The following is a 16,995-nucleotide window of genomic DNA, read 5'->3' on the forward strand; positions in this document are numbered from 1 at the left end:
CCAATGATAGGGGTAATGGCTAAAAATTGTCAGATTAAAATGAAAATATAGAATTCAATTAAGAATCTGAACCAAGAAATATGAGGAGTGTAAGGAAATCTTCAAAGATCTTTGAAAATAATGCAAAATTTAAAAAGTAGATAAGGAAAACTAAAGACCACAATATAAGAAAGCAATGAAATGAATGGAGAACTGAATTTGAGAGTGAGAAAAGCTGAATTAAAAACCTATGTTGAATTCTCAATAGCTATGAGAAATATTTAAACGATCTCAAGATGGGTATAATAGCACCCACCTAAAAGAGTTGTCATCAGTATCAAAAGAGATTATAAGTGTATAGTGCTTTGAAAACTTAAAAAAAAATTAGATAAATGTTGGTTACCACCACCACCATCATCATTGTTTATTGTGGTTATGATAAAATAATCTCAGTGGAAACAGAGAGAATGAATGAAAAAATCTTTATGATATTTTGTGTATTGAAAATTAATTTATTTTAGATGCAAGTAATTTGAAACAAGTTTGCTAAATGATTCAATATAGATTTTATATTAAATAAATATTTTTAAATGAGACAGGGACAAAAGAGAAAATGTTCAAAGTTAGATCTATATAACTTCTTAGTACTTCTCACCTCAATTTGAGTAATTTGTCAAAAGGGATATTTCCAGGATTTCTCTTAGTAGTTTAAGTACCCCCAAAATGTTATGACTGGGAAATTTTATATCTCTTGTTGATTGCATTTCCAGCTATTTAGACATCCCATGCCTACAATATATTCCTTCCTTACCTCTGCTTGATTGAGTCCCTCTCTTCTTTAAGATGTAGTACCTGTATTATCTTATGAATAAATTCTTTCCTGATACTCCCAACTGCTAGTCCTCTCTGCTCTATTTCTTATTCAATTATTGGGCATATCTTTTATTATTTTTATATATGATATATATATATTAATATGTACTTTTCAAAGGTCTAGTCATGTAAAATATGGTAATTGGCTACAGAACAATGGAAATATGCAGCTGAAGTTCAAATAATGCAACCACTTTAAGGAACTAATTATTTGTACTACTTGGGAACTATGTACTTGTCTTCATTATTATATTAATTTATTTCTAGTAGTTATTCTTTTATTTTTTTCTACTTATAGACCAGTACTAAAAACAATGTCTGGAAAATAATAGGCACATAATGAATGATTGTGGATTGATGAAAATATAATATTATCTATTTTTTTGAAAGTCTATCCTCTCAGTGAGGTTCACATATCAACTTCTTGCTCACTTATGTATCAGGGAAGAGAGTTAACATTTGAGTAGAAAACTCATTATTGAGTGATTATGATGACTAAAAATTCACCACTATTAACTTTCCAGATCATGAGTATTCAGTAGTTTCTTTTCAGATATAAAATTTGACCCAGCCTGTGGATGTCACAAAGTTCATATCCATGCTCATTGTTGGCCATTAATAAAGATATAATTATTTTTTCAGAAATGTATCCGAACAAAAATAACACCCTCTTTCCTCCTGAATTTTTTAAAGCATCATTTTAGTGTCATGTACAATTAGAATAGGGTGCTTTCTTTTTGAGTATTTCATAGGATATCATTATTATTTTTTTTCTATATGTGATTAGTGGATAGAATATTTTTCTCTTCAGGATTTAGAACTTAAAGAATTGAGGTCACAGTAGTATTGAAACATAGAATGATTCCTACTAATATATCTCTAGAAGTTTCATCCTTCTCCAAGGAAATATCTTGATGAAATCCTTGGCAATGGACTGATAACTGTGGTAACCCAAGACTGGAGAAGTTAAGGCAAGGGAGGTACCATAATACTATCAATTGTTTTTTTTTCCTCCTAGGATAACATATTATCCTTATAACTCTGTGAAACTTACTGATATACTTGATAAGATGGAAAAAATAAAGGAAAATTGAGTAGAGTGGTTTTGAAAAAAAAACACAACTATTTGAATCTCCCCCCTCCTTTAACAAGCAAAATAACTTTACTTCAATAAAAATTCATGTCATGGCCAGAAAGAATTGCTATCACTTAGGAGAAAAATGAGAACTCATTTATCTCACTTGAAAGGACAATTTAAATTGAACCATTGGCTATTTATACATTCAAGAGTCAAATGCTACCTAAAGCATTTTCTCTGACAAGATGTCTTGTGTTCATATATCAGAAACATATATGATCCCATGAAAGATATAACAATAAAAACAAATTCTCCCAATATGCCTCTGATTATTAATATCAAGTGAGGCATAAAGCAGAAAGACATAAGTTTGACAAGAGTATTTGTCATCTTCAAGTAGAATGTCAAGAATAGATTCCAACATGGAAAGGGAATTCCCTATAGATGCTGAGGTTCTTCAGATAATCCTACCCATGGATGATATTGCACTTGTCATATTAAGCCTAAAATCATTTCCAAACCTTCCAGATGACATTTATAACAACTTAAAAGATTTTTCCCTATGCTGTCTATGCAGAAGAAATATAGGTGAATAAAAAATATCTATTGGCAGAGTTATGATGTCTTACTTGTGTAGATGGACAAACTATAAAGCTGATCCATCTGCTGCATCCCTCGTGTTGCATACATATACATTATTTCACTATGTTGACCAATGAAATGGGCTAGAATTGAAGAAGACATGGATAAAGGGCTAGTTTGCTTTTGAGCAATTGTGTAATGCTTATCATGATTCCAAACTTTTCCTTGAAACACCTGATTCTCTGTTTATTAACGTTTTGAAGTAGTTCTATATGATTGTGAATCTTACGTCTCATAGATTCTAAAGAAATAAAGTTGTAGACCATCTAATGAAAGAGCGATGGGGAAGCAAAAGGTTGGGCATGAGTAATTTATCAAAGCTTACTAATGAAGAATCCTGCAGAAGAAATGATGCAAAGGATGCCATCACAGTGACAATTTAAAAACTTAGACAAGAATATTTGAGAAGCTGAAGATGGGAAGTGGCAGGCACTGAATTCACTTAGAACAATTACGATATCTCCAATAGTCTACACTATGTTCTTCTAACTAATGTTCTTCAGACATTATATCCTGATTACATTTACACTACCTAAAGGAAGCCCAATCAGGGACTACTGCCATACTTAGTTTGAACATTTTCAGAAACAGAAATAAAAGTGGATGATTATACCAAGAAGTAATTTGTTAATATAGTTACAAGCTTAACAACACAGGTGAACCACAGCCTTCAATTAGCATATATCCAAACTAATGAAATTCAAAGTTCAAGAACTGACTTCAATTAGAATAAGCATACCTGCCATTGGAAAGGATTTATTGTCTGGCTAGGGAGTCCTTCAGTTTTGCATTTCACAGGCAACTCTATCACTGTTTCCCTCCAAAACTTTATTCTTCCCCCCAACCCATGTTCTAAAGGAGACTTGTCAGGCTAGTTCTACAGGAAATAATCCTTGACTATTTCTTTTTAACTCAACCAAAACCAATTTTAAATATCTCATATAGAGCAATGCTTTTTTTCCCTATAAAAATGGTTTTGTTTTAAACTATTTTCCTAAGCAAATCTTGTGACCAGAAAAATCACTTAATTCTTTTCTTTTCTTTCAAGCTTTCATTAATTTCACTCCAGGCTAGCAACCTTCATGAATTTCAGCTAGTTAAATTTGCCCTAAAGTATGTTAATGAGTAAGCCTGGCCTCTAAGTAAGGAGAGTAAGCTTCCTCAGTCTCAAACTCTTTGGATCACTAACAAAATCCCATTCTGGCAAGCCTGAGAGAAATGGTATTTTTGGCTTAAGCTTAATGCCTTTCCCAAACAAATGGAATAGAAATACTGATGCCCAATGAATAATTTGAATGAATTATGGTTTAGGTAATTTATTTTTACCAAGAGAGAAATTACAAATATAATGTATGATCTGGAGCTACTTTTCCAACCCCTATTCTCACTGGAGGACCTAATCTTTTGGCCAGAGTCAATTGTATTACATCTTCTCAGTGTTGTAGGGCTAGACCTTGAGAGTCTTGGAAATTGTTTTTTTAACATTATAACTCGTGAGCCTCCATTGGTCTTCTTTGTAACATGGTTAGAAATTGATAACAATTAATCAGTCAGATTTTATTAGCTTCCTAAAACATTTTTTTTAGAGAGCTCCCCAAACCCACAGAGGCTTTCCCCAGAGAGATTAGGAACCTGGGGTCAATAGGGAGTTACTTTTCACTTTTCATATGAGAAACCAAACAAATGCAGTTTGGTGCATTAGTAGTAGCATTGTCTATTGGCCATCGTGTTAATGAGATGGATTCCTGTATCTTTAACCCATTTTCACTGAACTATCACTGTATTTTAAGTTCACTCAGGTATCAAGTAGTAAACCAAAACTGTTGCTGATTCCAGGATAGAATTGGTTATTAACTTCTTCTTTTCTCATAAAGTAACTCTTCTGTGAACATAAGTTGCATTTAATTATGGACCAATTTAAAAAGGAAGAGAAGAAAAATTCAAGGTATTTGTTTTAGAAACTCACTTTAGTCCTTAAAAGATCTCAAAATATCTACAATTCTCCCCCACAGGGATTCCTAGCCTTCAGAGAAACCCACCTGCCCTTGGTGAAACCTCGTCCATGATTTCCTCAATATCTGGAGCTCAGTCAAATCTATAGGTGACTGTTCCACATAAAATGCACCAACATTTCTTCAGGGGTCCTTGTACAAGTAGTGATTACTTTGGAAGATCAATTTCTTCTGTGTTGCTATGACAAAGAACACCTAAAATTTCCCCAATGAAATCCTATAACTGCAAGAGAAATTCCAATGGTATCTCTAATTCACTAAGTGAAGCAAGTTTACTTTTAAAAAACCCTCAGAAAAGTATGCTGAAAGCTGCATGGCTTCTAAAATGAATTGAATATACAGGATGGATTTTTTCAATTTCTAAGCAAATAGGCAAACAGTCTACAAACCAGATATTTAAAAATATTCCAGACAAGCTCTCTGGATTTATATTACAAAAAGGCAAGAATTGTAAGTCTACTACAGAGTAAAATAAAATAAATATTAATATTTATGAGCTAGCATCATGTGATTTTCATGAAAATATAGACATTGGTATTTTAGGTATACAAAAAATTATTTTTCATATTAGCTGCAATATTCATATTGGTTACAGTACAAAATATTTATTCAAATATACAACTCACAACTAAGGTCTCTAAATACAGAAGTAGCAAATAGAAAATTTCTCCATTAGATCTACACAAATATTAAGAGCCCAAATCTTCTACCAGTATGTATCATTCTCTCCAGGAGCTTTTATATGAAAGCTCACTTGCATTAGCAGGTTGGATCTTGCTCACAGGGTTTTAGGAATAATCAAGTGGAATTAGACATTGGCTTTTAGTGCCATATTTGATAAATCCCACACTGGAATACTCTTTCCCCACCTACTTCCTGCTGGGATTATCATTGATATGAATTAACCAAATAAAATTTTAAAATGAGATCATTACTAAGATGGTGTAGTAGAAATGGTTGGTTAGAATCTTATAAAAGTCTTTGATATACTTTAATACAATAGGAAAAACAGAAAAAGTGGATTCGAGTTTAGAGAGCACAGTTGCCAAAAGGGTAATATATTTGTTTGCTAGAAGTCCTTTTAGAATCCTTAAAATTGTTTTCTCCTCAATATTCCTAGTTTGCCCTTGACTCTCATACAGATATTATTGATAGCCACATACCTGCAGTTGAGAATACTCAAATTCTTAGACTTTCTACAGAATACAAGGTCATCCTCCATATAAGAGGAGGAAAAGAAATTAATCCTTCTCAGTGGACCAGCTTCTATCACAAAGCTTCTATTCTCTGAATGCCCAATTGCAAAGTAGCATTTTAGTTTTATACACAACTCATAATGGTTCATCTCAACTAATTCAGACACACTTCCTGGATAATATCACTCACTTTTATCCATTAGTTTTTTTTTTTTTTTCTTTTTTTTCCCCACTTACTTTATTCTTTCTTTTTTTTTTTTTTTATATATATTTTTTTAATTTTTTTATTTAATAATTACATTATATTTACACTCATTTCTGTTCCGATTTTTTTTCCCCTCCCTCCCTCCACCCCCTCCCCTAGATGGCAAGCAGTCCTTTATATGTTGGATATGTTGCAGTATATCCTAGATACAATATATGTTTGCAGAACCGAACAGTTCTCTTGTTGCATAGGGAGAATTGGATTCAGAAGGTATAAATAATCCGGGAAGAGAAACAAAAATGCAGATAGTTCACATTCGTTTCCCAGTGTTCTTTCTTTGGGTGTAGCTGCTTTTGTCCGTCATTTATCAATTGAAACTCAGGTCTCTTTGTCAAAGAAATCCACTTCCATCAAAATATGTCCTCATACAATATCGTTGTCGAAGTGTATAATGATCTCCTGGTTCTGCTCATTTCACTTAGCATCAGTTCATGTAGGTCTCTCCAAGCCTCTCTGTATTCATCCTGCTGGTCATTTCTTACAGAACAATAATATTCCATAACATTCATATACCACAATTTACCCAGCCATTCTCCAATTGATGGGCATCCATTCATTTTCCAGTTTCTAGCCACTACAAACAGGGCTGCTACAAACATTTTGGCACATACAGGTCCCTTTCCCTTCTTTAGTATTTCTTTGGGATATAAGCCCAATAGAAACACTGCTGGATCAAAGGATATGCACATTTTGATAATTTTTTGGGCATAATTCCAGATTGCTCTCCAGAATGGTTGGATTCGTTCACAACTCCACCAACAATGCATTAGTGTCCCAGTTTTCCCGCATCCCCTCCAACATTCATCATTATTTTTTCCTGTCATCTTAGCCAATCTGACAGGTGTGTAGTGGTATCTCAGAGTTGTCTTAATTTGCATTTCTCTGATCAATAATGATTTGGAACACTCTTTCATATGAGTGGTAATAGTTTCAATCTCATCCTCTGAAAATTGTCTGTTCATATCCTTTGACCATTTATCAATTGGAGAATGGCTTGATTTCTTATAAATTTGAGTCAGTTCTCTATATATTTTGGAAATGAGGCCTTTATCAGAACCTTTAACTGTGAAAATGTTTTCCCAGTTTGTCGCTTCCCTTCTAATCTTGTTTGCATTAGTTTTATTTGTACAAAGGCTTTTTAATTTGATGTAATCGAAATTTTCTATTCTGTGATCAGTAATGGTCTCTAGTTCATCTTTGGTCACAAATTTCTTTCTCCTCCACAAGTCTGAGAGATAAACTATTCTATGTTCCTCTAATTTATTTATAGTCTCGTTCTTTATGCCTAGGTCATAGACCCATTTTGATCTTATCTTGGTATATGGTGTTAAGTGTGGGTCCATGCCTAATTTCTGCCATACTAATTTCCAATTATCCCAGCAGTTTTTATCAAATAATGAATTCTTTTCCCAGAAGTTAGGGGCTTTGGGTTTGTCAAACACTAGATTGCTATAGTTGACTATTCTGTCTTGTGAGCCTAGCCTTTTCCACTGATCCACTAATCTATTTCTTAGCCAATACCAAATGGTTTTGGTGACTGCTGCTTTATAATATAATTTTAGATCAGGTACAGCTAGGCCACCTTCATTTGATTTTTTTTTCATTAATTCCCTTGAGATTCTCGACTTTTTATTGTTCCATATGAATTTTGTTGTTATTTTTTCTAGATCAATAAAATATTTTCTTGGAAGTCTGATTGGTATAGCACTAAATAAATAGATTAGTTTAGGGAGTATTGTCATCTTTATTATGTTCGCTCGGCCGATCCAAGAGCACTTAATATTTTTCCAATTATTTAAGTCTGACTTTATTTGTGTGGAGACTTTTTTATAATTTTGCTCATATAATTCCTGACTTTCCTTTGGTAGATAGATTCCCAAATATTTTATGGTATCAACAGTTATTCTGAATGGAATTTCTCTTTGTATCTCTTGCTGTTGGGTTTTGTTGGTGATGTATAAAAATGCTGAGGATTTATGGGGATTTATTTTGTAGCCAGCTACTTTGCTAAAATTATGAATTATTTCCAATAGCTTTTTGGTAGAATCTCTGGGGTTCTCTAGGTATACCATCATATCATCTGCAAAGAGTGATAGTTTGGTTTCCTCATTGCCTACTCTAATTCCTTTTATATCTTTCTCGACTCTTATTGCCGAGGCTAGTGTTTCTAATACGATATTAAATAATAATGGTGATAGTGGGCAACCTTGCTTCACTCCAGATCTTACTGGGAAAGGTTCCAGTTTTTCCCCATTGCATATGATGCTTACTGATGGTTTTAAATATATGCTCCTGACTATTTTAAGGAAAAGTCCATTTATTCCTATGCTCTCAAGTGTTTTTATTAGGAATGGATGTTGGATTTTATCAAATGCTTTTTCTGCATCTATTGAGATGATCATGTGGTTTTTGTTTGTTTGGTTATTGATATAGTCAATTATGTTAATAGTTTTCCTAATATTGAACCAGCCCTGCATTCCTGGTATAAATCCTACTTGGTCATAGTGTATTATCCTGGTGACAATTTTCTGTAATCTTTTTGCTAATATTTTATTTAAGATTTTAGCATCAATATTCATTAGGGAGATTGGTCTATAATTTTCTTTCTCTGTTTTCAGCCTACCTGGTTTAGGTATCAGTACCATATCTGTGTCATAAAAGGAGTTTGGTAGGACTCCTTCAATCCCTATTTTTTCAAATAGTTTATATAACATTGGAGTTAATTGTTCTTTAAATGTTTGGTAGAATTCACATGTAAATCCATCTGGTCCTGGGGATTTTTTCTTAGGGAGTTGATTGATAGTTTGTTCTATTTCTTTTTCTGAGATGGGACTGTTTAGGATATTTACTTCTTCCTCTGTTAGTTTGGGCAAGCTGTATTTTTGGAGGTATTTTTCTATTTCATTTAAGTTGTCGAATTTATTGGCATAAAGTTGGGCAAAGTAACTCCTAATTATTGCTCTAATTTCCTCTTCGTTAGTGGTGAGTTCTCCCTTTTCATTTTTAAGACTAACAATTTGATTTTCCTCTTTCCTTTTTTTAATCAGATTTACTAAGGGTTTGTCTATTTTGTTGGTTTTTTCATAGAACCAACTCTTAGTTTTATTAATCAATTCAATAGTTTTTTTACTTTCAATTTTATTGATCTCACCTTTTACTTTTAGAATTTCAAGTTTAGTGTTTGACTGGGGGTTTTTAATTTGTTCCTTTTCTAGCATTTTTAATTGCAAACCCAATTCATTGACCTTCTCTTTCTCTATTTTATACAAATAGGCCTCTAGAGATATGAAATTTCCCCTTATTACCGCTTTGGCTGCATCCCATACATTTTGGTATGATGTCTCATTATTATCGTTTTCTTGGGTGAAGTTATTAATTATGTCTATGATTTGCTGTTTTACCCAATCATTCTTTAGTATGAGATTATTTAGTTTCCAATTATTTTTTGGTCTACTTCCCCTGCTTTTTTGTTGAATGTAATTTTCATTGCATCGTGGTCTGAAAAGGATGCATTTACTATTTCTGCCTTACTACATTTGAGTTTGAGGTTTTTATGTCCTAATATATGGTCAATTTTTGTATAGGTTCCATGAACTGCTGAAAAGAAAGTGTATTCCTTTCTGTCTCCATTACATTTTCTCCAGAGATCTATCATATCTAGCTTTTCTAGTATTCTGTTTACCTCTTTGACTTCTTTCTTATTTATTTTCTGGTTTGATTTATCTAATTCTGAGAGTGCAAGGTTAAGATCTCCCACTATTATAGTTTTACTGTCTATTTCTTCTTGCAGCTCTCTTAGTTTCTCTTTTAAGAATTTAGATGCTACTCCACTTGGTGCATATATGTTTAATATAGATAGTGCTTCATTATCCATGCTACCCTTTAGCAAGATATAGTGTCCTTCCTTATCTCTTTTAATTAGGTCAATTTTTGCTTTAGCTTGATCTGAGATCAGGATGGCTACCCCTGCTTTTTTGACTTCACCTGAAGCATAGTAGATTTTGCTCCAACCTTTTACCTTTAACCTGCATGTATCTCCCCGCTTCAGGTGTGTTTCCTGTAAACAACATATTGTAGGATTCTGGCTTTTAATCCATTCTGCTAACCGCTTTCTCTTTATGGGGAGTTTACCCCGTTCACGTTTATGGTTAGAATGACCAATTCTGTATTACTTGCCATCTTGTTAACCCCGGTTTATGCTTTCCTCCCTTCTTTCCCCTTTCCCCCCTTCCAAGTATTAAGCTTGTGAGCACCCTTGCTTCTCACAGCCCTCCCTTTTTAGTATCCCTCCCCCCTCCTTAGAGTTCCTCCCCCTATCTTACCCCTTTCCCTCCCAGTTCCCGTATTCCCTTCCGCTTAGCTTATTCCTTCCCTTTCCACTTTTCCCTTCTCACTTTTCAATGAGATGGGAGAAGTTTCACCATAGATTGAATATGTCTTAAGATTTTTCACTTAAAGCCAATTCTGAAGGCAGTAAGATACCCACTATATTCATCCCCCTCCATTCTTTCTCTCAGATATAATAGGTTTCCTATGCCTCTTCATGAGATGTACTACCCCCACTTTACCCTTTTTCTGGTACAATGTCCTTTCCACATCAATTTCTAGAACAAGGTATACATGTATTCTTTATACATCTATATAGTCAAAATATAGTTCCCAAGATTAATCTTTACCTTTTTAGATTTCTCTTGAGTTCTATATTTGTAGATCAAACTTTTTGTTAAGTTCTGGTTTTTTCATCAGAAATAGATGAAATTCGCTTACTTCGTTGAATGTCCATCTTCTTCCCTGGAAAAAGATGCTCATTCTCGCTGGGTAAGTTATTTTTGGTTGCATACCAAGTTCCTTAGCTTTTCGGAATATCATATTCCAGGCCCTTCGATCTTTTAATGTGGATGCTGCCAGATCCTGGGTGATCCTTATTGTGGCTCCTTGATACTTGAATTGGGTTTTTCTAGCCGCTTGCAATATTTTTTCTTTCACCTGAGGGTTCTGGCATTTGGCCACTATATTCCTTGGTGTTTTGATTTTAGGATCCCTTTCAGTGGGTGATCGATGAATCCTTTCAATGTTTATTTTTTCCTCTGTTCCTATGACTTCTGGGCAGTTCTCTTTGATAATTTCCTGGAAGACAGTGTCCAGGCTTTTTTTTTCATCATGTTTTTCTGGGAGTCCAATGATTCTCAGATTGTCTCTCCTGGATCTGTTTTCCAGGTCTGTTGTCTTCCCCAGAAGGTATTTCACATTTTTCTCCATTGTTTGATTTTTTTGGATTTGCTTGACTGATTCTTCTTGTCTCCTCGAGTCATTCAATTCCACTTGTTCAATTCTGATTTTCAGTGAAGTATTCTCTTCACTCACTTTTTTAAAATCTTTCTCTAATTGTCCAATTGAGTTCTTTTGTTCTGTGGAATTTTTTTCCATTTCGCCAATTTTGTTTTTTAGAGAGCTGTTTTCTGTTTCCAGTTCACTAATCCTATTTTTCAAGGATTTTACTTCTTTATCCACTCTCTCTTTAACTTTCTCCAGACTCTTTTCCATTTTTCTTCTAGCTCCCTTGTGAGAGCCTTTTTAATCACTTCTATGAGGTTCATCTGTGCTGAGGAACAGCCGATCTCCTCCTTTGGGGAATCACCTGGGGACTGCCTGTTTTTAGTCTCCTCAGGATTTAGAGTCTGCTCTCTATCTGTATAGAAGCTGTCAAGGGTTAAAGTCCTCTTCAGCTTCTTGCTCATTCTGTCTATTAATCAGAGATAAACTACCAAAGAAAAACAGAAAAAAACTGGAGTCTTTCTTTGGGGGAGGGGCTGGGTGTGTTATCGAGCTTCCTCTACAGACTGCAGGTGGCAGCAGTGAGGCACTAGCAGGACTGTCCTGCGCCTGCGCTCTGAGATCCCAGAGCGTGCTGAGTCACTGAGGGGGGGGAAGGGGGGGGGGGGCCAGGTCCTGAGAGACTTCAGCTGTTTGCGGTTGTATTCTTCAGCCCCGGTGTTTTTAGCTTTTCTGCTGGGCTGTTGACTTGCTGCCGGAGGAAATTATCCAAACCTGTAGCGAAGCTCTCCCCGCAGAAACGGCTACGATCACTCTCCACCCCCTCTCCAGTCTGCTCCCGTGCTCTCACTGCCGCTGCCCTCAGCCTGTGCCCGATCTAAAACCGCCCCAGCCCTCCAGTAAAGACAGACCTTTCTTGGCGGATCTCAAGGATGGCTTCTCTTGGTAACTATTTGTGGGTTTTTTTCAGTCAAGCATTGATTCAGAGGCTTGTAATGAAGTGGATAGTGAGAGAAAGCGTGGAGCTTATGCAACTGTGAGCCTCCTCTCCGCCATCTTAACCGGAAGTCCATCCATTAGTTTTTAAGGACTTCTAAATTAATCAAGAACATTTTGCAAGTAGTCTTTTATTTATTGATTGATTCAATAGATATAGTCTCACCTGGATAAAATTTTAGAATGTAGCATCTTGTTAGTTTTTTAAGTTAAGTTTTTAAGTGGATGATTGATTAATTTAATCAGTTCTCACCTTTACATGATGGATGATAGAACACATTAACAGAATAGTTAGAATAGCATTCATTACTAATATGTAATTGTGGTTATAGTCAGTGGACAGCTTAATATTTAAGTCTTATTAGAGCAAAAAATTGCTACTAATTAGTCATTTCCCATTTCACTTTGACATGGAGTATGATCCAGTCAGTATTGACATTTGTTTGCTGAAAAAAAATAAGTGTGAACTAGAATCTCTTTTGGAGGTGATTGATTCTTTAATATGGATGCTTCCCTTGCCTTTATACTTTTTTAGTTTTAGTTTTTCCTTTTTCTCAAGAGTTTCTCTTGAGACAGTAACAAGTCTGTGTTCTGGTAAGTATAGGTAGAAGCTTATGAATGATCCAACTCTTTGTCTATTACTCACTGGGGTCTGCTGCTAGCTTCTTCAGGGAAGGAGCACATTAGGATTTCATTAACTCAACTATGTATCCTAAGTAGATCTGCAGAGTGAAAGCCCCCAAAATGGAAACAACTAGGGCAATGTTATATTTCTTATAGATGGTAGTGTCTGTCATCATCTTCTAGAGCAATAGTTCTTAGTTTGGTATCTGTGAGCTCTCAAAAATATTTGATGTTTATCTATAATTAGTTTTCTAAGGAATCCAAGGTGTTTAATTTATAAATCAAAATATATATATATATATATATAATTCAAAGAAAGGGTTGATAGACTTCACCAGATCACCAAAGTGATCCATGATAGAAAATAGGTCAAGAATACTTGTTCTAGAGGGGAAATTTTTATTAAGTAGTCTGCTACTAAGAAAAAGAAGAAACTCTTTCATGGGATTCCTAAGGTTTGAGAGAAGGGAATGAGATTCTAAATTCCACAAGTTATTTGGACCTTGTCATCTCTCTCTCTATGATGTTAAAAGTTGATGTCTGATGGAAATGGGGGGTATTGATTCTATATTATATCTTAAGATATAATTGCTTTATAATATGCTCATATGCATATATACACATACATATACACATACACAATACATACACACATGTAGAAGCCAACAGGTACAATATATGTAAACATGTATGTCATATAGGATATATGTATATGTATGTGTATATATACACATATAATCTAAGCATTGTTTTTTTTTTTTTTTTTGAGTCCTGAATTTTCTTAAGGCTGTCCTAAATGGTATTTATTACCCAAAGTAGTAGGCATTGGATTCTCTGTTATTCACATTTGAGGAAAGCTTTATTCTAGGCATCATTACAATATATTAGGATTTTCCAGAGTAAATTCTAAGTATGAGAATAAGAAGACAAAGTGAGAGAATATGCCACATGATTCTTAATTCAACCTCCAAAATCAGATCTCCGAATGTGAATCCAGAGAATTTGGGGAACTGTGTAACAAAATTTACATGAGAAAGTTCAGGAGCCAAGACAGGAAAATATATGAAAAGAATTTGGGTGAAAGTCAATGAAGGAAAAAACAAATAATTTTATTAAGTAATGTATACTGTGAATCACCGAAAAAAGAAAAAAAATTCATGAAGAGTTTAGAAAATAGATCAAAGAACGCCTGATATAGAGGTACTTGGAGTTCTCAATTATCCTGATGTCTCCTAGGGTTTTCTGCCAAAAAATGACAAATAACTTTTTTTTTATACCTGACTCCATAATAATTTCATCCTTCAAAGGGTGGAAGAATCAACAAGAGGAAAGTCTATTGTGGAGCTGATCTTCATTAAAAGGCAGAAACCATTTGCAAAACTAAAAATACTTAGAGGGAAAGGATCAGTTCCCGTAAGAGTTTCGTAGAAGCAAGAAAATCAAGAGTAGTCTGACTTGAATCCTAAATTCTGTGGAAAACAAATTTTAAAAGATTCAAAAGAAGGTTATGTAGGATCCCATGAAGTGAAATTCTCTAAAGCAACTCATTCCAGAATGAGCATAAAGCTCTTAAGAAATAAATTCTAATTTCAGAAAAAGCAATATTTCAGGGAAAGGAACAACTTGAAGTTGTTTGAGACATTGGATATGCATGTATATGGAGCTTACTAAAAATGAATTTAAAAAGAAGTACAGAATATAAAGATAAAGATGAGTTAAAGATTATACTGCAGTTTGATTCTGTAAAATAGTGTTTGTACTGTTAATACTTAAAATGATGTGAGGATGTAAGGACATCAAAGAGAGATTTTTGTTCATTAATTTATCTTTGTTTTTAATTTTGCATTATTATTTGCTATATTGGAGAAAAGAGAAGAATTGAAGAAAGGAAAAGAAAAAACAGGATAACTGATAAAAAAGAAGGCAAAAGTGTTCACTTTTTTATTTTTGTGAATGTTTTCTTTATTAAAGAAAAGCACATGACAAAAATGACTAAATAGGAATTAAAAGTCAAAAGTCTGGAGAGAGGAAGAGAGCATAGGTGTCCTCTTGAATCCTAGTTCTCTGGTCCAGATGAAGAACAGCCTAGAGTACTGAAAAAACTGGTGAATATTATTGCTGAGGATATTTTAAAGAACAAGGAGAAAGGGAAAAGTCCAGTCATATTGAAGAACAAAATGACCATACTGAAGAAGGGGTAATTTCCTCATTTTTAAAAATGAAAATAGATTGTCAAATCAAACAATTTTGATTTCTGGTAAATTATAGAAAGAATCATTAAGGAGATGATTAGTGAACATCTAGAAAGGAATCTGGTGATAATTTGTTTTAGGGAGGACACAAGCAAACTGGAGGAAGTCCAGAAGAGGGCATACAATGCTGAAAGGCCCTGTTCTTATGCCATACAAGGATCTATCAAAAGAACTGAAACTATCCTGAAGAAGACAAGACAGGGGCATATGGCTGCTGTCTTTAAATATTTTAAAAGATTGTCATGTGGAAAGAGAATTCGATTTGTTCTTTTCAGCCCTAGAGGATATAATTAGGAACAATGGGTAGAAGTCACAATGGAGAAATTTTAGGCTGGGTTTTAGGAAAAAACCTTCTGATGGTTAGAGCAATTGATAAGATATAGAGATGGAATAGATTGCCTTGAGTGGAAATGGATTCCTTATAAGGGATCTTCAGGCAGAAATCAGATGAACTTTTTTTTTTTTGTTTGTTTTTTTTTTTTTTGTTAGAGCGGGGATTCCTTTTGGATTATGAATTGGTTTAGATACTAGCTAAAATTATTCCTTCAGACTATAATTTTGTGATAGTAGAAGTTAGCCTAGGGCCTTATACATGGTGGGTGCTTAATTAAATTGAGTTAGCTGCTATCTTCAATTTTGAATTAACAACGTTCCTTCCTTCCTTCTATTCTCCCTCTCTCTCTTTCTTCCTTCCTTTCTATCTTTCTTACTTCCTCCCTTCCTTCCTCTTTGTATTCTTTTCTTATTCCCTTCCTTCCTCTTTCCCTTCCTACCTCCTCTTTCTTCTTTCTTGCTTTTAAAAGACGTCTTCTTATTTGGAAGCAAAACAAAATGAAACAAAAATACTTTGGGAAGAAGTTCAAAGATATAACCTGCTGTTTGGAAGTTAGTGGGAGGGAGACAAACATTTAGAGCCCTTCACCTCAAACTCTATTTTGGGCCTAGTTGGTTTCCCAAATGCCATTGCTCCACTTCCCCATAATTAAGAGTCCTTAGTGGTACTAAAATTTCTTGCCAGGGGACATGTTCAAAAGCTTCAGATTTAAAACATAAATCCACTTACTCTGGCCCACCTCTGCTTTTATAGAATTGTTCTTCCTCTGTGGACTAATTACCATAGCGATTTGTGTTTGCTGCTGTGATTCAGCTCTGCCTGGAACCAGATTCATACTGATTTCAGTGGGCACTTGACCTTAAGGAGAGCAGCAAGATCAAATTCAGTGTTTCTGGCTAGGAAGCCTTAGTTTCTATTTTTCAGTCTACAGAGAATTAGGAAGTTATGGGCCCAGTTGGTGCCTGTGAACCATGAGCATTACCATCCAGCAGCTGAAATATATTTATTTAATACTTTAATGCATGTAGTTATACTTGATTCTAAGGACTTAGTCTGCTTTAAGCTCTTATGTGTCATCCAGCATTGACTCATGGAGACACTCCTGAATCTTTCTTCCAATTAAACTCGCTTTTTGAGTCCTAGTAAATGCTTAAAGGCATAAACAATGATTACTCTCTCTATTGCCATACTTACTAGTCTTTCTCCAATCCTGATATTCATCACTGACCTTTATACCTTCTAAGCAACTAGAAAACACTGACTAATCCCTGCTAGTATCCCTTTTTAGAGTAAAATGGCATCTTATGAGAAGGGGACGAAATTATACTTGGACAGACTATTTTTCAACTTTGTTGTCAAATTTGGCAATTCAATTAGGTCTCCAAGTTCTTTATAGCCATTGCTCACTCTGTCCCAACCTTCACATAGACACAAAAATATATAGACAAAATGTCACCTTTATGAGAAAAA

The sequence above is a fragment of the Antechinus flavipes genome, chromosome 2, assembly GCF_016432865.1.
Source record: "Antechinus flavipes isolate AdamAnt ecotype Samford, QLD, Australia chromosome 2, AdamAnt_v2, whole genome shotgun sequence".
NCBI classification, from domain to species: domain Eukaryota; kingdom Metazoa; phylum Chordata; class Mammalia; order Dasyuromorphia; family Dasyuridae; genus Antechinus; species Antechinus flavipes.